The following is a 19137-nucleotide window of genomic DNA, read 5'->3' as shown; positions in this document are numbered from 1 at the left end:
GAGCTGGGGACTGGGCCAGCCAGGTGACCAGAGTCCTTGCAAGAGGACAGAGGGAGGCTTAGACAGAGACAGAGTGAGCAGCCACGGGGTCGCTGTGGTAGGAAAGAAAAGTGATGCAGTCACAGGCCAAGGAATGCCAAGCTACCAGCGCCAGAGGAGACGGAGGGGCGGCCGACACCGGACAGGGCCGTGGCCCCCACCTGTGGCCTGCGTCGGGCTGTACCCTCTAGTCGTGGGAGAGCTTGTTTCTGCGGCCCTGAGCACTGAGGTCCCAGGACCGGCTTGTCGGTGTCGGCCATGCGGGCCAGCCATCTCCCCGGATCGGATCCAGCCTTTTTACTTCAGCTGCGCAGTGGTGCCCAGTCACCTCTCATTGTGCACTGACTTACATCTAATGGCCTGCGTATCTTCCGTGCCCTGTGTGCTGTCTATAAACGCTCCCGGGTGAGGTGTCTGTCCGTGCCTTTTGCCCAGTTTCCATGACTTCATTGGCTGTTGCGTTTGAGGCTTCTCTCTCTATCTCAGATCTTAGATGTGTTTGTGAAGACTTCCTCCAGCCCCAGCTCTTCTCAACCCTTTCCCGGGGTCTCCCGCAAAGCACAAGGTTTTCATTCCCATGAAGTCCAACCAGCAGCTCCCCCTTTTACGAGCTGTGTTTGTGAGTCCCGTCTCTGCTCAGCCCCGCATCCAAAGATTGTCTCCTGATTTCTTCTGTTTTCGATTTGGGCTCGGCTTTGCCTTCGTCTCCGGGCTGTGGGGTTGGAGGGAGGCGTGCTTCTGCCCTGCGAGGCTGGCCGTGCCGCCATGGGGAGAGCCTGCCGCCCAGCTGGTTCCAGAGTCTGCAGACACATGCCGCCCAGACCTGGTGTGATAGAGCACCAGTCCTGGGCAAACAACGCTAAAGAACAGTGCCCAGGGACTGAGTTCAAGCCCCAAAGCCAAAACACAAAAAGAGAATCAAGTCAACCGTTCCAGACCCTGGACTTTCCCATAAACATCTTAGAGCGAAAGACCCCACTCAGGTTTGATTTTTCCTTCATTAAAGTAAGCCTTTGCTCGGTGCCGGCTTCACACCCAGCCAGTCGCAGGCCAGCAGCGTCTCAGGGCTTCCAGAGCTCCAGGTGATGCAAGCTGAGTCTTCTTGGCCGGTGCAATGTGCTGCACGCTCTGCACACTCTGCTGTGGACAGAAGACCCACCCTGCTTGACTGCAGCCAGAGGCGCCGGGCTGTGGGCCCCTGCCCTCGCCTCCTCCTGCGCGTGCAGACTTGCCAAGGGAGAATCGGCACACAGGTCTGCCAAGCCGGAGCGGTGCTTGTCCCAGGTGCGGGGTCAGGCCCGAGTCCCGCCTCACTCCACGCTGGGCAGGAAACACGGGGCTCCTGTGACCCCGGTGACGAGGCCTGGGGATGCTTGCGGGAAATTCCCCCTTCCCGCCCCACGTGAGCTTGCGGGAAAGCCCCCCTTCCCGCTACGGCTGAGCAGGGAGGAGGCGATTTTTTTTTTTCTGAGGTCCCATGACCCCAGATGGGATCATGGTGGGCTGTGTGGAGGCTGTGTCCTGTGGAGGCTGTGTTCTGTGAAGGCTGTGTCGTGTGGAGGCTGTGTCCTGTGAAGGCCGTGCCTCGTGGGCCGGGCCTGAGGCCTGTGGTGCAGACCAGAACAAGCCAATCTGTTCTCAGGAGGAGCCCGGAAACCTGCATTTAGAAGCCGGGTCTGAGCGGTGCTCACAAATCAACGTCCGCCGGTGTCTGAGGACGTGGGGAGAACGTTACAACGACGGAGCCAGAGGAGGACAGGTCCACCGGGGCCTTGGGCAACCCCAGAGAGAGGGTGCCATTTTAAAGATGAACACAGAGCATGTCCAGTGCAGCTGGGCAGCAAGGGCAGAGGAGAGCATGGCTCCGCCACACGCACAGCGGGCAGGAGGCTGAGAGCGTAACGCACGGCCGTCCAGCCACCAGCCACGGCACGCTCACCGTTCTGTACACGGAGCCCTCGCTTTCCTTGTGTTACTCCAAGACGGGGGCCGGCAGGGCCCATGCCAGTGTTCTGCCCGCATTTCCCCCAGTGATGCGGCTCTGAGCCCTGGCCCTCTGTGGAGCCACCTTGGCCTTGGCAGGGTTGCGAGCCCAGGGTTGTGAGGGGCCAGCCAGGCCTGGTGTCCCACTCTAAATAAGTCCTCTGGACTTGGGGGTGGCGTCCTCCTTCCTCCAGTTCCCTCTCTTCCTTTGAGGCCAGATCTGAGGCCCAGAGGCCCAGAGGCCCAGCCACCAACGTCCCATGGAGCATCAGCAGGCCCACCGGTGCCCTGGGCGCCTAGTGAGAACAGCTCTGCACCCCCGGCGTTCCCCAAGGCTCCGCCTAAGACAGCCGCCAAAACAACTTAACTCTGAGTTTCCATTGAATCCTTGGCTCCCTCGCAGCCACAGACGCCCGGCTACCGGGCCCAGGGGCTGTCTGGCAGGCTGGCCTGCAGGGCTGGGGTGCCCGGTATGTGTCCCCCATGCTCTGACCAGGCTCTGTGACCTGGTGGAATGGGAAGAAGTGAGGGGAGCAGGGACAGATGGAAGGCTGGGCTCTCACCACCCTCAGTGGGGCCTTGTGTGCAGAGGGGAGGAGGGTCCCGGGCCCCACAGGCAGCTCCCATCTGCCCTGCTCACTAGGGGCCAGACCCCAAAAGGTGGGAAAGGCCTGTCTCTAACATTTCCCCGTTCCCCAGTTCTGCCTCTTCCTTGGGGCCCAGGGCAGCTCAGATCTTTCTGGAAAAACCAAGCAGCCTCCAGAAGGAGCCCACAGCCCGGAAGCTCCCACCGTGTCCAGCGTCAGGACCGGGAGGACACAGGGCCTCCTCGGCTCTGTACCACAGAAACGGCAGCTGATAAACCAATTCAGGCCTCTGGCTCGGTCCTCGGTTTCCAGGGTGACGTCATGGAGCTGCAGCTGGGAAAGGAGGTCCCCGCGGCAGCTGGAGGAAGTGGCTGAGGTCATCTCACCTCCGAGCTCATCACCACAGGGGCCCGGTCACCCCTCAGCTGCCAGTCTGTAGGCTGAGCCCGAGGTGGGCAGGGGTGGGCACAGAGAGGGTGCCAGGGCCCCCAGCCAGCAAGGAGCCCCAGCTGCCAGGAAGCGAGCGTGGGGATTGCTGGGAAGCTGGCAGGACCTCAGGGGCTGGGCCCCCTTCCCCCTCCAGGTGGAGGCCAGCTCCTGGCAGGAGGGAGGCCGGGACGCCAGCCCAGGCCACTCATGGAGGTGTAGACTAGTTTTAGGGGCTTGAAAAGCCGGGCAGAGTGTGCTGGGGCTTGGGGCCCCAGCTTCCGGGGGACCCCACTGTGGTGGTGGGGAGCTCTGCCCCATCCAGGTGTGGGATCCCGGCCTGTCATCTCATGACGTGTGTGTGTGTGTGTGTGTGTGTGTGTGTGTGTGTGTGTGTGTGTGTGTGTGTGCGCGCGCGCACGCGTGCACGGTTCAGTGCCACGCCCCCCATCGCCCTGGCTGTCTGCCCTCCCGGGGCTCCCGTGGAAGGTAGTAGCTCAAAGAGAAACAGAAAATAGTAGCCATGGCCCATCGTGGCTGCTTCCCCGGGTATTCAGAAGTCATCCTTGAAGGAGACGCGGCTCTGGCCAAATGGTCCTAAAAGCCCGGCCACAGCACCAGGATCTTGGCTCACACGTCTAAGCCCGGCCCTGGGCCCCGAGCGAGGTGAGGAGGTGAAATTCCGTAAATGTTTAAGCCGACCTAGGCTTTACTCCAAGGAATAAGACACCGCCTGGCCGGCTGTGCAGGACGTTTGCCGTCTGCCTTCCTCATCTCTGGCTGGCAGAGCGGCTCAGGGCTGCCCACGCCCCCGTTCCCCTCCTTCCCCCGTGAGGACAGATCCGCCTGCCAGCCCACAACTCGGTTGTGTGGCAGAATCCTTCCTTGCCATTGTTATCTCACCAGGCCTCACCCTACCTTCTTCCCAGGTGAAACCAGGCAGGCAGAGCCTCCCCGCTCCGCTGAAGAAGCAATCTGGCTCTGTCCATTCTGCCCCACTCACGCCAGGCTGTGAGGCTTGCTCCCTGTCCCTAGAGGTGAGGACGGGGAGACAACCATGCGGCATCAGGCCATGGTCCTCCATGCCGGCTGCCTCACAGCTGGCCACCCCTAGCCCGGTCAGGGCACCGCTGCCCTCGTTGGTTAGGAAGTATTTGGGGTTGGACCCCGGGCAGGACTGCGGTGGCCTTTGAGGGACTCCCTGCCCTGACCTGTGGGTGGCAGACACTCCACCTGCCTCTGGCCTGTTGGTAGTTGTCCCGAGGCATCCCGAGGCCGTCTGGCACCTGTTTCCACCGCAGAGTGATGTCCTAAATACCCTCCACCCCCGCCCCAGCTGACCCGCGGTCGAGAAGGCTGGCTCCTTACCACTGCCTTTGGGTCCCCAAATGGCCAGATGCCGGCTGGAGGGAGGAACCGGGTGGTGACCTGCTGTGAACCAGAGACCTCCAAACAAGGGTGGCTCTGTGTGGCTCTGTGTGGCTCTGTGGGGTCCTGTGGGGTCCTGTGGGGTCCTGTGGGGTCCTGTGTTCTGTGTGGCTCTGTGTTCTGTGTGGCTCTGTGTTCTGTGTGGTTCTGTGTTCTGTGTTCCATGTTCTCTGTGGCTCTGTGTTCTGTGTTCTGTGTTGTGTATTCTGTGTTCTGTGTGATTCTGTGTTTTGTGTTCTGTGTTCTGTGTGGTTCTGTGTTCTGTGTGGTTCCGTGTTCTGTGTTCTATGTGGCTCTGTGTTCTGTGTTGTTCTGTGTTCTGTGTTCTGTGCTCTGTGTGGTTCTGTGTTCTGTATTCTGTATTCTGTGTTCTGTGTGGCTCTGTGTGGTCCTGTGTTCTGTGTTCTGTGTGGTTCTGAGTTCTGTGTGGCTCCGTGTGGCTCCCTGTGGCTCTGTGTTGTTCTGTGTTTTTCTATGTGCTTCCTGAGTTGTTCTGTGTGTCTCCATGTGGTTCCTGAGTTGTTTTCTGTGGTTCACATGTGGTTCTGTGTGGCTCCGTGTGGTTCTGTATGGCTCTGTGTGGCTCCATGTGGTTCTGTGTGGCTCCGTGTGGTCCATGTGGCTCTGTGTGGCTCCATGTGGCTCTGTGTGGTTCTGTGTTCTGTGTGGCTCCATGTGGCTCCATGTGGTCCGTGTGGCTCCGTGTGGTCCGTGTGGCTCCATGTGGCTCCGTGTGGTCCGTGTGGCTCCATGTGGCTCTGTGTGGTTCCGTGTGGCTCCGTGTGGTTCTGTATGGCTCTGTGTGGCTCTGTGTGGCTCCGTGTGGCTCCGTGTGGTTCTGTATGGCTCTGTGTGGCTCTGTGGTTCCGTGTGGCTCCGTGTGGTTCTGTATGGCTCTGTGTGGCTCTGTGTGGCTCCGTGTGGCTCCGTGTGGTTCTGTATGGCTCTGTGTGGCTCTCTGTGGTTCCGTGTGGCTCCGTGTGGTTCTGTATGGCTCTGTGTGGCTCTGTGTGGCTCCGTGTGGCTCCGTGTGGTTCTGTATGGCTCTGTGTGGCTCTGTGTGGCTCCGTGTGGCTCCGTGTGGTTCTGTATGGCTCCGTGTGGCTCTGTGTGGCTCCGTGTGGTTCCATGTGGCTCTGTGTGGTTCTGTGTTCTGTGTGGCTCCGTGTGGCTCCGTGTGGTTCTGTATGGCTCTGTGTGGTTCCGTGTGGTTCCGTGTGGTTCTGTGTGGCTCTGTATGGCTCTGTGTGGTTCCGTGTGGCTCTGTGTGGTTCTGTATGGTTCCGTGTGGTTCTGTGTGGCTCTGTGTGCTTCCGTGTGGTTCTGTGTGGCTCTGTATGGCTCTGTGTGGTTCCGTGTGGCTCCGTGTGGTTCTGTATGGTTCCGTGTGGTTCTGTATGGCTCTGTGTGGTTCTGTGTTCTGTGTGGCTCCGTGTGGCTCTGTGTGGCTCCGTGTGGTTCCGTGTGGCTCCGTGTGGTTCTGTATGGTTCCGTGTGGTTCTGTGTGGCTCTGTGTGGTTCCGTGTGGCTCTGTGTGGTTCTGTGTTCTGTGTGGCTCTGTGTGGCTCCGTGTGGTTCCGTGTGGCTCCGTGTGGTTCTGTATGGTTCCGTGTGGTTCTGTGTGGCTCTGTGTGGTTCCGTGTGGCTCTGTGTGGTTCTGTGTTCTGTGTGGCTCTGTATGGCTCTGTGTGGTTCCGTGTGGCTCCGTGTGGCTCCGTGTGGCTCCGTGTGGTTCTGTTTGGAGTGGGGAAGCTCACACTCATTTATATGTTTTACTCACTTATGGGTTTCTGTTTCAACACTTAAATGCCCCCCTCCCTCCATCGGCCATCACTTTTATTTTATTTTACTTTATCATGCACCAGTCCTGGCGCATGAGCTCAGGGCCTGAGCACTGTCCTTGAGCTTTCTCAAGACTCGAGCTCTACCTCTTGAGCCACTTCCGGCTTTTTCTATGTATGTGGTACCAAGGAACCAAACCCGGGTCTTCGTGCAAGCTAGGCAAGCGCTCTACCACTAGGCCCCAGTCCAGGCCCCATGTTGCATTCTTTTAACCACTTGGCTCGTGCTTTCTGCTGAGTCGGAGGCCTCGCACTCGCTCCCTCAGCTCCCTCATGGCGGGGGCCCCTCCCTCCGCCCACCCCCGCCGCTGTCACCGGGTGCGTGGTCTTGAGCAGAGCTCTGGCTACTTGGGGACTGCACTTGATCTGCGCCTGCTTTCTCTCACCCAGCCTGTCACCATCGAGACTCACGTGGCCGTGTTTATGAGGGGCTCAGCGCTCCTTACCACTGAGCAGTGTTTTGTTGTCTGTGCTGCAGTCAGGTCAAGTGTTCAGCCGCCGGGAGCCTCTGGGGTCGGCACACGCTGACTCTGAACAACTGGCAATGTGATCTACAGCTCCCTGCCCCGCTTTGCCTTGGTGGGACCAGCATGAGGTGGACCACCGTGCAGCTAATGCAGCTCCCATGGCCGGGCCTGTGTGAGCGGAGGCCCAGGCGCTGTCCCCACCTGCCATCGCCCTGCCCTCGGTGTCCTGGTAGTCTCCTGAGGTTGTTCTCAGTGTCTGCCGATCTTCCTAGCCATCCTGAGCGTGTGCAGAGTTTTGCCTTCTGTTTCTGCAGCTGTTTATTTTCCTCTTGGCTAGTGATTCTCAGCGCCTTTCCCTGCGCTGTGTACAACCTGGGGCACAGAACCTGTCCCCGTCCTCACTCACTTTCGTGAGAGCTCACGTGGGGGCTCCGCTGGGTGCCGAGGGCCCCCTGAGGTGCTGGGCCAGCTTCATCTGAGCTGCAGTCTTCAGTATTTTCTTCCAATCCGTGGCTGGCTTTTCCATTAAAAAAAATAAATGTCTTTTGAAGGGGGAAAAATGGTTTGATGCCCAATTTACTGGCTTCTTTTCTTCTTCTTCTTTTTTTTTTTTAGTGGTTCCTGCCTTTTTTAGTCTTTTCCAAGAAATATTTGTCTCTCTCAAGATCATAATTTTTCCTACGTTTCCTTCCAGGAGTTTTATAGATTAAGCTTTTATAAGAGTAGATCCATGATCCGTTTCAAGATAATTTGCTGTGAAGTAAGGGTTGAGGTTTCTATGTTTTCCATATGGACACAGGACTGTTCAGCCCTGTCCACGAAGACGGCTCTTCCCCAGAGGGCTACCTTGGAACTTTGTTGAGAACAGTGTGTGTGTGTGTGTGTGTGTGTGTGTGTGTGTGTGTGTGCGTGCGTGCGTGCATGTGCGTGTGCATGTGTGTGTGTGTGTGCTGCTGGCCTCTCTTCCACTGACTCACGCTTCTGTCTTTGCACCAATGCCATACTGAAGATTGCTGTGTATAGTAGCTATTAAAATAGTAGATTGCCTAAACTTGTTCTTCCTCTACAAGTTGTAGATTGTTTCCTTCTCCTCCTGTCCATCCCCCTTATCCTCTCTCCCCTCCCCCTTCCGTCCCTCCCTTCCTCCCCCTTTCCCTTCCTTCCTTCCATACTGAGGTTGAAACTCCAGGCTTCATACATGACAGGAAATTGCTCTACTACTAAGCTACAACCCTCAACTCTGTTTTACAATGTTTATCATCAGATCTAGCTCCCACTATGTTAAGAATATTTTTTAAAAGTATTTTATATTCAGCTGTAAACGATACAATAAAGCATTTCTGACTTGCTGGTGATCCTGTAGAGAGGATCAGCATTTCTTTGGAGGCCCTGCTGAGCACTGGCCCTTGCTTCCATCCGCCATATTGAGGAGGTGGCCCCGGCCACGGCCTGCTCTTGAATGGGTCCAGCCATCAGTGGCCGCTCCGTGGCTGCTCTGGAGGCTTCTGGCTCTAGGTTCTACAGCCTCTCTGTCAGACTGTGAGCATTTTCTTGTGTCCATCTTAGGGACCATAGTTGGACTTTGAATTTCAGCAAGGTTTACTGCCTCTTGGAAGAGATTGCTTCTCCTCCTCCTCCTTCTCCTCCTCCTCCTCCCCTTTCTCCTCTTCTTCCTCCTCCTCCTCCTCTTCCTCCTCCTCCTGTTCCTCCTCTTTCTCCTCCTTCTCCTCCTCCTCCTCCTCCTCCTGACCTCCTCATGCTCTTCCTCCTGCCAGTCCTGGGACTTGAACTCAGGGCCTGGGCACTGTCCTTGGACGCTTTTTGCTGAAGGCTAGCACTCTGCCACTTGAACCACAGCACCACTTCTGGCTTTTTCTGAGTTTGAGTTTGTCGTATCTAGGAATTGAATTCAGGGCTTTGTGTAAGCTAGGCGAGCACTCTACCACTAGGCCATGCTCCCGGCTGGATTATTTCTTCTTCTTTGGTGAATTGTGCAGGTTTATTTTCAGATGCTAAGCCAGCCTTGCATTCCCGAGACAGGTGCTGCTTGCTGGCAGTGTGTGGAGAGCAGCTCAGTTTCTGGAGGACAGTCCCACACCTTGCTAAAGGATTGTGTCTTGCTCAGGATGGCGTCACTCTCTTGCTTTCCTGGCAACACAATTTTGGAATCAGTGTAACAAGTGTAACATGAAAACGTAAACGTCCCCTCCTCCTTTGTTTTCTACATGAGTTTGCTTACATTCAGTTCCTCTCACCCCCTAAGTGTCTAGCAGAAGTTGGCAACAAAGGCCGGTCCTCCTGCCAGGACTATCGCACCTCCTTTTTGCCCTTTTAGTTTGTATGGTGGCTTTCTCCATAGTCGATGCTGGCTTTTCCATGCTCAGACGCAAGGCCACCTGTGAGCCCTCTGTGTGTGTGCTTCCGTTTGCAGCAGGTAAGATGCCTGCACTGGGTCCTGGCAAGGTCACAGGGGCGTGAGAGCCCCTGTGCAGGAAGGCGTTTCAGGGTGTCTCACAGAACGCAGCCTCACAAGGTGGAGCGGGTGGTGGGAGGAGTCCCGGGCCGGGCCCACAGCGAGTTGGCAGAACCCACCTCTCTGCTCTCCATCTAAGAGGGGCAGGAAAGGAATGCATAGCTCTGCAGTTTATTGGACTGATTTCCTGGTCCTAATTTCCAAGTCTGGCCCTTGTCACATTGATTTTAGTTTCGCTGTCTCTTCCTCCTTCTGTCCATCGCACTTCAGTGAGCATGGCTTTTGCAAGCCCCGTGCCCAGAGGTGGGAAGGACAGCCCCGAGGCCAGTGGGCAGGGCCCAGAGAGGGGAAGGACAGCCCCGAGGCCAGTGGGCAGGGCCTTGTTGCGACCCCACCTCCTGCCGGGCCCCCATCAGTCTGAACCCACAGTCCTGTTGTACCCCTAAATCATTGAGGATTCCATGGAGATGAAGTCATCTCCACCCGTGTCCCTGGACAGCGGGCAGAGGCTGTCAGGTGACTGATGGCTGGAGGGAATGTGGACCTTCCACGATGCTTGAGTGGGCAGAATGGGGACGCTGGCTATCAGCCGACAGGAGGCCGTGTCACGGCAGACTGGGACCCCCTTGTTAGGGAAGAGTGAGGCCATCGTGGAGACACTTCTGGTGACTGCAGACTTGGCATCTCCAAGTTTTACATTTAGCTCCTTTCTTCCAAAGTGAAAACTATGTTTTCAATAACTGACAGGTGGAATTCTTTTCTCTCTCCCTTCCTTCCTTCCTTCCTTCCTTCCTTCCTTCCTTCCTTCCTTCCTTCCTTCCTTCCTTTCTTTCTGTCCTGGGGCTTGAACTCAGGGCCTGAGAACTGTTCTTGAGCTTTCTCAAGGCTAGAGCTCTACCACTTGAGCCTCAGCACCACTTCTAGATTTTTTTCTATGTATGTGGTACCGAGGAATCGAACCCGGGTCTTGGTGCATGCTAGGTAAGCACTTTAACCACTAGGCCACACTTCCGGCCCCATAGAATTCTTTTTATTGTTCCTTCCAACCCTCAAATAGAATTACTGCTCCAGGAAGTGGGGCATTGTGGTTGTGGAGCTTTCTCCACCTGTAAGGACCTGTGTTCCCAGGGCCAGGGGTGGGTGGGCCCTGTGGGTGAGGAGACCCACACCCAGACCTGGCCCTGCCGCGGGGGAGCCGCCTGCACCTCAGGTGCCCTCCCGTGACACCTGCTGCTAGCTGCTCTTGAGCTGTCCTCAGCACGCAGGCTTTCCTCCCGAGGCTGGGGTGGAAGCTAGGTCCTTGGCATGCTAAGTCGCCACTTGATTGCTGCACGCGAGGCTTAGTCCTCCCGTGGCTATCTCGACTATGGATTCCCAACGTGGCAGCTGGGGCCCTGGCCACCGCGGAGGCCACGAGGAGCGCCCCGAAGCTTTTCCTCCCTGCCGCGTTCTGTCTGGCATGGTGTCATGCCCCAGTGCCATGCGGCGAGGGGCCACCCTGGACGCTCAGCCCGCACCTGGGGGCTCCCCTAGCTGTGGGGAGCTTCCAGGACCCTGGGCACAGGGGAAGCGAGCGCTGCCTGTCCCTCCCAGCCTCTCCGCCTCAGCAGGCAGCACAGGCTTTGTGCGGGGACAGGAAGAACACAGCTGCTGCCTCGGTGCCGTGGGGTGGAAGGCCTTTGTAGAAGGAGCCTTCTCTGCTGTGGGAATGTGTGAGACGCATGAGCTTGCCTTGAGAATAGTCCACAGACAGTCACGGTGCCATGTTGAGAACGTCGTAATAGAGCCCACCCATCAGAAAGTGCCTGCTGCCCCCGTGCAGGCTGTGTGGGAGAGAGGCCACGCTGCGCGCTGTCTCTGTCAGCCTCGGTGAGACCTGGATTCCTCACGGGGAGACGCTCGGTGCGGCAGGCCCAGTACTCGACCTTCTCCCCACATTGAGCCTAGGGGACAACAGGCCGCATTTGACCACCATCCACTTCCTGGCTTTGAACTTGCGTTTTTAATCATCCTGGGCGCATGATTGCCTCGTACAGATTTATGCCAATACCTGATTCTCTGTCTCGAGGGGTATTCTTTCTCATGCTTAGAATTCAGTAGATGAAAAATACCGTTTTGTTTAATGGAAGCAGTTGTTTAGCCAACCCTCTTGCTGGTTTTGCACAGAGCACTTCTTACTTGTGGTCAGAAGTCTGTTCCAGGGCAGCAAGAACTTTATGTCCTCTTTGCTGTGATGCAGCTGGAGAGGAGTGACCAAGCACGGCCCGGCACAGGGCCTTACCCTGGGGTCTGGTAGCCTCTGGTCACAAGTGATCTGAGCAGAAGGCTCTGGAAGGGGGAAATGCGTGGATCAGCCTCTTCCCGTGAGCAGGGACTCTGACCCAGAGAGCCGGCTGGCCTGACACCACGGGTGTCAGGGGACACAGAGTCCCGCTTGGGGATAGAGTCCCACGTGCAGGGGGACTCAGTTCAACGCGGACTAAGGAGTTGAACAGCCACGGCAGGGGCTTGTGGGAAGACGGGGCTGAAGCCCAACCCTGGGGAACTTTGCCAAGGGCAGGCGCGTCGTAGCACATTGGGAACCCGGTGGAAACGCAGCCTGGCCTCCCCTGGACCGAGAGGTCAGCCTGGGGCCTCAGACGCGGCATGCCTTGGGCTGCTGGGCTCTGAAGGGGCCCGTCGGTGTGTGTGCAGGCACGCGTGTGTGTGCGTGTGCGTGCGTGTGCATGCGTGTGCATGCGTGTGTGCTGCTGCAGGGCGGGGTGCCTGCCGTGTTCACCCCTCTTCCTGGAGGATGAGCTTGCGTACGCGTGAACCCAAGTCTGTGCCCGCATGCTCAGATCACTTCCTAATAAACGCGTGGTTTTGGACCTGATTTGCGTTTTGGGATCACGTGTGGCGGTGGACGGGGTGTCTGAGGAGCCCCAGGCCATCTTCTGGTAATGAAAAAAATGAATGCCTACAATCATCACTCCCCACTGGAAAAAACATTGGAAATGACCGCTTGTCTCAGCCAGAGCCCGTCGAAAAGTGAAAACCAAAGCAAAACAAGCTGGTGCATTGTCAGGGCTCTCTGACCCCAGCAGAGGTGGGGAGGGGCTGAGCTTGGCTCATCTCCCCGCCCTCCCTTCCCAAGGGCGGCCCTCCCGCCCCACACCACCCCTGAGGGCCCAGTGTCCCGTGACAGTGTCTGGGGACAGCGGGGAAGTGGTGACAGGAGGCTGGGGCTGGCACAGAGAGCAGCGCCTCCACTCGTGTGCCACACCCCGGGGCTGGGCACAGAGAGCAGCGCCTCCACTCGTGTGCCACACCCCGGGGCTGGGCACAGAGAGCAGCACCTCCACTCCTGTGCCACACTCCGGGACTGACACAGAGAGCAGTGCCTCCACTCGTGTGCCACACCCCGGGGCTGGGCACAGAGAGCAGCGCCTCCACTCGTGTGCCACACCCCGGGGCTGGGCACGGGAGAGCCTGGTCTGCCCCGCCTGTGGACAGGTGTCAGCTGCCTAGAACGACTCTGAAACTGTCCAGTGGGTGGCCTCGGGCCTGCTTCCCAGGCACAGAGCGGCCGCGCCACACAGGGTGCCACCCTGCCAGCCCCCGGCCGCCCAGCCTTCGGGGGAGCGGAGGACAGGGCACGCACTCCACCCGAGGAGGCCGCCCTCTGTGGCACGTGCCCAGCCTTTCCTCTGCTCTGAATCACGGCCTGGAGTGGGAGGCGTCGTGATCCCTCTGCTCCATGTACTGTGGAGATTCCCCTCCACCGCCCAGCCCCACGCGTGGCCTCCGCTGGCTTCCACTCCCCCAGGGCAGGACAGGCCAGCGCCTGCTCACGCCAGACCAGCGCCCCCACCCAGCTCGTGGGGGCCGGGGCCTCCGCTCCTCCTTCCCGAAGCTTGGCTGCCTTGGTCAAAGTGCTCCTGGAGTTGTCTAAAGGCTCCCACCTCAGCTGAGCTGAGGGCGCATGCCTGTAATACCAGACACCTGGGGGGCAGCAGCAGGGGGGTGGCACGTTGGAGGCCAGCCAGGGGGGAATTAGCATGACCCTAACTCAAATATGGCACACACACGCGTGCATACACACACACACACACACACACACGTGCGCGTGCACGCGCATACACACACACACACACACACGCTGTGCTGTGGCTACGTGGCAGAGTGCTTGCGCAGGCAGAAGGCCCTGGGTTCGAGCCCCAGTGTTTAGAATCCACACCTCACTCTTGTGGTGACCGGGTACTGGCCAGGGCTGTCCCTGGCCAGGAGACCACAGGCGCCGTGTGGACGCCATGGGCAGGGGTGCACAGGGTGCGCTGAGGGGACCTTCAGCCTTGGTCCACAGAGGGTAGCAGGCTCAGACACGGGGTGGGAGGCATTGCAGACCACGGCAGCGGACAGGCCCGGCTGATCAGAGCCGGCAGAGCCACCGGGCGGACTGACCACCGTGCTGGACCAGCGGCAGCAGCTCTCTAGGGACTGATGCCTGCTGTCCTGTGACCACTGCCCTGGGAGAGCTGCCCAAAGGAGAGGGGTGGGGAGAGGGGGCCCTGGGCTCACAGGACGTGCACAGGGATCCTCAGCTGTCTCCGGGCTGTCCTTACTTCTCCCGGCCAGGACAGTCCTGCTGGCCGGCCCTGCGGGGACCTGGCTGCGCTCTGCAGCTCTGACAGCCGGCACGCGATGGCGCGTGCGCGTCCATCCTCCTCCTCGTGGTGGGTGGTGCAAAGGGTTCCGCCCACGCGAGGCCTCTGGGGATTGTCGGGTTCCTGTTGTGTATTATTTACCAACAAGCATTGCAGTGTCCTGGACGTCAGGTGGGGCCAGAGCTGAGGCTGCTCCCGGTCAGGGGAATGGCTGCCGTTCTTCCGTGCTAGGTTACTGGTGTTTCCAGGCTTCTCGGGGCTTGCCTGCCTTCCTCACGGCTACTTGAGGACCTTCCTCTGTGGTGGGGTAGTGGAGCTCAAGGCCTTGCACTTCCAGGAAGGTGCTCTACCATCTGCGCCATGCCCCCAGCCCTCATCTAAAGGACCTTCTCCTCTCCATCACTGGACTCGTGTCAGGAGTCAGGGGCTGGCCTTGCATGGCTGCATGACCGTGCCGGGCCTGGCTGGGGGGCTGTGCCGTGCCCAGGTGGCAGAGCTCTCTGGAAAGGTGGAAGGGAAGGGCGCCATGGTCCTGGGCTGAGTTCATCTTCTCCGTGGGCCTCATGGCCTACTTTCTCTCCTCCTTTATCTCTGAGTGCTTTCTTGTCCATAGTCTAACACGAGTCTTCTCTGGCTCAACTCATCTGCTGATGCTTTGTTCTGAGGCTCAGAGTTTGGCATCCCAGGCACATGAGATGCCATCTGAGCACCACTGTGACTGGCCTCTGTGCTGTGTTCACAGGTGTGAGGAGGTGCTGTGCTGTGTCCACAGGTGTGAGGAGGTGCTGTGCTGTGTCCACAAGTGTGAGGAGGTCCTGTGCTGTGTTCACAGGTGTGAGCAGGTCCTGTGCTGTGTTCACAGGTGTGAGGAGATCCTGTGCTGTGTTCACAGGTGTGTGCAGGTCCTGTGCTGTGTTCACAGGTGTGAGGAGGAGCTGTGCTGTGTTCACAGGTGTGAGGAGGTCCTGTGCTGTGTTCACAGGTGTGAGCAGGTCCTGTGCTGTGTTCACAGGTGTGAGGAGATCCTGTGCTGTGTTCACAGGTGTGTGCAGGTCCTGTGCTGTGTTCACAGGTGTGAGGAGGTCTTGTGCTGTGTTCACAGGTGTGAGGAGGTCCTGTGCTGTGTTCACAGGTGTGTGCAAGTCCTGTGCTGTGTTCACAGGTGTGAGGAGGTCCTGTGCTGTGTTCACAGGTGTGAGGAGGTGCTGTGCTGTGTTCACAGGTGTGAGGAGGTCCTGTGCTGTGTTCACAGGTGTGAGGAGGTCCTGTGCTGTGTTCACAGGTGTGAGGAGGTCCTGTGCTATGTCCACAGGTGTGAGGAGGTCCTGTGCTGTGTTCACAGGTGTGAGGAGGTCCTGTGCTGTGTTCACAGGTGTGAGGAGGTCCTGTGCTGTGTTCACAGGTGTGAGGATGTCCTGTGCTGTGTTCACAGGTGTGAGGAGGTGCTGTGCTGTGTTCACAGGTGTGAGGAGGTCCTGTGCTGTGTTCACAGGTGTGAGGAGGTCCTGTGCTGTGTTCACAGGTGTGAGGAGGTCCTGTGCTGTGTTCACAGGTGTGAGGAGGTGCTGTGCTGTGTTCACAGGTGTGAGGAGGTCCTGTGCTGTGTCCACAGGTGTGAGGAGGTCCTGTGCTGTGTTCACAGGTGTGAGGAGGTCCTGTGCTGTGTTCACAGGTGTGAGGAGGTCCTGTGCTGTGTCCCCAGGTGTGAGGAGGTGCTGTGCTGTGTTCACAGGTGTGAGGAGATCCTGTGCTGTGTTCACAGGTGTGTGCAGGTCCTGTGCTGTGTTCACAGGTGTGAGGAGGTCCTGTGCTGTGTTCACAGGTGTGAGGAGGTCTTGTGCTGTGTTCACAGGTGTGAGGAGGTCCTGTGCTGTGTTCACAGGTGTGTGCAGGTCCTGTGCTGTGTTCACAGGTGTGAGGAGGTGCTGTGCTGTGTTCACAGGTGTGAGGAGGTCCTGTGCTGTGTTCACAGGTGTGAGGAGATCCTGTGCTGTGTTCACAGGTGTGAGGAGGTGCTGTGCTGTGTTCACAGGTGTGAGGAGGTCCTATGCTGTGTTCACAGGTGTGAGGAGGTCCTGTGCTGTGTCCACAGGTGTGAGGGGGTCCTGTGCTGTGTTCACAGGTGTGAGCAGGTCCTGTGCTGTGTTCACAGGTGTGAGGAGGTCCTGTGCTGTGTTCACAGGTGTGTGCAGGTCCTGTGCTGTGTCCACAGGTGTGAGGAGATCCTGTGCTGTGTCCACAGGTGTGAGGAGGTCCTGTGCTGTGTTCACAGGTGTGAGGAGGTCCTGTGCTGTGTTCACAGGTGTGAGGAGGTCCTGTGCTGTGTTCACAGGTGTGAGGAGGTCCTGTGCTGTGTTCACAGGTGTGAGGAGATCCTGTGCTGTGTTCACAGGTGTGTGCAGGTCCTGTGCTGTGTTCACAGGTGTGAGGAGGTCCTGTGCTGTGTTCACAGGTGTGAGCAGGTCCTGTGCTGTGTTCACAGGTGTGAGGAGGTCCTGTGCTGTGTTCACAGGTGTGAGCAGGTCCTGTGCTGTGTTCACAGGTGTGAGGAGGTCCTGTGCTGTGTTCACAGGTGTGAGGAGATCCTGTGCTGTGTCCCCAGGTGTGAGGAGGTCCTGTGCTGTGTTCACAGGTGTGAGGAGGTCCTGTGCTGTGTTCACAGGTGTGAGCAGGTCCTGTGCTGTGTTCACAGGTGTGAGGAGGTCCTGTGCTGTGTTCACAGGTGTGAGGAGGTGCTGTGCTGTGTTCACAGGTGTGAGGAGATCCTGTGCTGTGTCCCCAGGTGTGAGGGGGTCCTGTGCTGTGTTCACAGGTGTGTGCAGGTCCTGTGCTGTGTTCACAGGTGTGAGGAGGTCCTGTGCTGTGTTCACAGGTGTGAGCAGGTCCTGTGCTGTGTTCACAGGTGTGAGGAGGTGCTGTGCTGTGTTCACAGGTGTGAGGAGATCCTGTGCTGTGTCCCCAGGTGTGAGGAGGTCCTGTGCTGTGTTCAGAGGTGTGAGGAGGTGCTGTGCTGTGTTCACAGGTGTGAGCAGGTCCTGTGCTGTGTTCACAGGTGTGAGGAGGTCCTGTGCTGTGTCCCCAGGTGTGAGGAGGTCCTGTGCTGTGTTCACAGGTGTGAGGAGGTCCTGTGCTGTGTTCACAGGTGTGAGCAGGTCCTGTGCTGTGTTCACAGGTGTGAGGAGGTCCTGTGCTGTGTTCACAGGTGTGAGGAGGTGCTGTGCTGTGTTCACAGGTGTGAGGAGATCCTGTGCTGTGTCCCCAGGTGTGAGGGGGTCCTGTGCTGTGTTCACAGGTGTGTGCAGGTCCTGTGCTGTGTTCACAGGTGTGAGGAGGTCCTGTGCTGTGTTCACAGGTGTGAGCAGGTCCTGTGCTGTGTTCACAGGTGTGAGGAGGTCCTGTGCTGTGTTCACAGGTGTGAGGAGGTCCTGTGCTGTGTTCACAGGTGTGAGGAGGTCCTGTGCTGTGTTCACAGGTGTGAGCAGGTCCTGTGCTGTGTTCACAGGTGTGAGGAGGTGCTGTGCTGTGTTCACAGGTGTGAGGAGATCCTGTGCTGTGTCCCCAGGTGTGAGGAGGTCCTGTGCTGTGTTCAGAGGTGTGAGGAGGTGCTGTGCTGTGTTCACAGGTGTGAGGAGGTCCTGTGCTGTGTTCACAGGTGTGAGGAGGTCCTGTGCTGTGTTCACAGGTGTGAGGAGGTGCTGTGCTGTGTTCACAGGTGTGAGGAGGTCCTGTGCTGTGTTCACAGGTGTGAGGAGGTCCTGTGCTGTGTTCACAGGTGTGAGGAGGTGCTGTGCTGTGTTCACAGGTGTGAGGAGATCCTGTGCTGTGTCCCCAGGTGTGAGGGGGTCCTGTGCTGTGTTCACAGGTGTGTGCAGGTCCTGTGCTGTGTTCACAGGTGTGAGGAGGTCCTGTGCTGTGTTCACAGGTGTGAGCAGGTCCTGTGCTGTGTTCACAGGTGTGAGGAGGTGCTGTGCTGTGTTCACAGGTGTGAGGAGATCCTGTGCTGTGTCCCCAGGTGTGAGGAGGTCCTGTGCTGTGTTCAGAGGTGTGAGGAGGTGCTGTGCTGTGTTCACAGGTGTGAGCAGGTCCTGTGCTGTGTTCACAGGTGTGAGGAGGTCCTGTGCTGTGTCCCCAGGTGTGAGGAGGTCCTGTGCTGTGTTCACAGGTGTGAGGAGGTCCTGTGCTGTGTTCACAGGTGTGAGCAGGTCCTGTGCTGTGTTCACAGGTGTGAGGAGGTCCTGTGCTGTGTTCACAGGTGTGAGGAGGTGCTGTGCTGTGTTCACAGGTGTGAGGAGATCCTGTGCTGTGTCCCCATGTGTGGGGGTCCTGTGCTGTGTTCACAGGTGTGTGCAGGTCCTGTGCTGTGTTCACAGGTGTGAGGAGGTCCTGTGCTGTGTTCACAGGTGTGAGCAGGTCCTGTGCTGTGTTCACAGGTGTGAGGAGGTCCTGTGCTGTGTTCACAGGTGTGAGGAGGTCCTGTGCTGTGTTCACAGGTGTGAGGAGGTCCTGTGCTGTGTTCACAAGTGTGAGCAGGTCCTGTGCTGTGTTCACAGGTGTGAGGAGGTGCTGTGCTGTGTTCACAGGTGTGAGGAGATCCTGTGCTGTGTCCCCAGGTGTGAGGAGGTCCTGTGCTGTGTTCAGAGGTGTGAGGAGGTGCTGTGCTGTGTTCACAGGTGTGAGGAGGTCCTGTGCTGTGTTCACAGGTGTGAGGAGGTCCTGTGCTGTGTTCACAGGTGTGAGGAGGTGCTGTGCTGTGTTCACAGGTGTGAGGAGGTCCTGTGCTGTGTTCACAGGTGTGAGGAGGTCCTGTGCTGTGTTCACAGGTGTGAGGAGATCCTGTGCTGTGTTCACAGGTGTGTGCAGGTCCTGTGCTGTGTTCACAAGTGTGAGGAGATCCTGTGCTGTGTTCACAGGTGTGAGGAGGTCCTGTGCTGTGTTCACAGGTGTGAGGAGGTGCTGTGCTGTGTTCACAGGTGTGAGGAGATCCTGTGCTGTGTCCCCAGGTGTGAGGAGGTCCTGTGCTGTGTTCACAGGTGTGAGGAGGTCCTGTGCTGTGTTCACAGGTGTGAGGAGGTCCTGTGCTGTGTTCACAGGTGTGAGGAGGTGCTGTGCTGTGTTCACAGGTGTGAGGAGGTCCTGTGCTGTGTTCACAGGTGTGAGGAGGTCCTGTGCTGTGTTCACAGGTGTGAGGAGGTGCTGTGCTGTGTTCACAGGTGTGAGGAGATCCTGTGCTGTGTCCCCAGGTGTGAG

Source organism: Megascapheus bottae, chromosome 24, assembly GCF_031878675.1.
Source record: "Megascapheus bottae isolate mThoBot1 chromosome 24, mThoBot2.hap1, whole genome shotgun sequence".
NCBI lineage: Eukaryota > Metazoa > Chordata > Mammalia > Rodentia > Geomyidae > Megascapheus > Megascapheus bottae.
Note: the sequence above shows the minus strand (reverse complement) of the source record.